A 776-nucleotide genomic window follows, 5' to 3' on the forward strand; every position below is an offset into this window, starting at 1 on the left:
CCCCCCCCCCCAACGTTGAATGGGGCGGGAAACCTATTCTTGGATCGGGGAAGATATGGTATTCAATGTTTATGTGTATGCATCTTTTTGCAGAGTGTCCTACCATTGCTTTACTTATAGAACATGAGAACCACAAAACAAAATCATGATTCTAATAATAAGGAACTAGAATGGGTGTCTTATTTAAATAAAAAAGTTAAGGAACAAAAATTGCTGGAATTTGATCAAATTGGGTTTTAAACTTGTCTGAGCCTAATGTCAGGGTTCACCACTTGCTCCACTGCCACCACTTTCCCTGTCACAGTGGTTGGGCATTGGGGACACATTTCAAACGACCCCCCAATAATTAGCTTACATGCTGTGGCAGAAAGCCACCTTGGTTTCTCCCCAAAAATCTCTGCCCTGTGACACTGTGATTTAAATCTCTGTGCTGTGACCATTCAGTTAGGATGGGCCCAGCACATAGGGGACCACACCCTCAGCCTGTCTCTTTAGGGAACTTGAGCTGGCTGCATTCCTGAGGGAGGGGGAAAACCTGCTCCCTCTGCTTACGTGACTTGCATCGCTTACCTGGGTAAGGGGTTTCTACCTGGTGGGTTGGAATCTGCCTGGTAACAGGTGATGCATTTCAAATTGGTTGGCTGACAGCCAACTGGGGCTGACCTCCACTGGACCAGGTGAATGAGGTCACAGGGGCTATTTAAGTTAAGACGGGGGAGGAGGCGGTCTCTTCAGCCATGAGGTGAGGCTGGAGCCATGAGGGGGGGACTCAGAGG

At 48.2% G+C, this 776-nt stretch overlaps 1 protein-coding gene across 3 annotated transcripts in view; it reads left to right on the forward strand.

The window, feature by feature from the left end:
* The window catches only part of NF1 (neurofibromin 1), a 197,194-nt gene that overhangs the window by 172,279 nt on the left and 24,139 nt on the right, over window positions 1-776 (forward strand). The gene's annotated exons all lie outside the window — the stretch shown is intronic.

This window comes from Gavialis gangeticus, unplaced genomic scaffold, assembly GCF_001723915.1.
Source record: "Gavialis gangeticus isolate Ggan-Ray unplaced genomic scaffold, GavGan_comp1, whole genome shotgun sequence".
Classification (NCBI taxonomy): domain Eukaryota; kingdom Metazoa; phylum Chordata; order Crocodylia; family Gavialidae; genus Gavialis; species Gavialis gangeticus.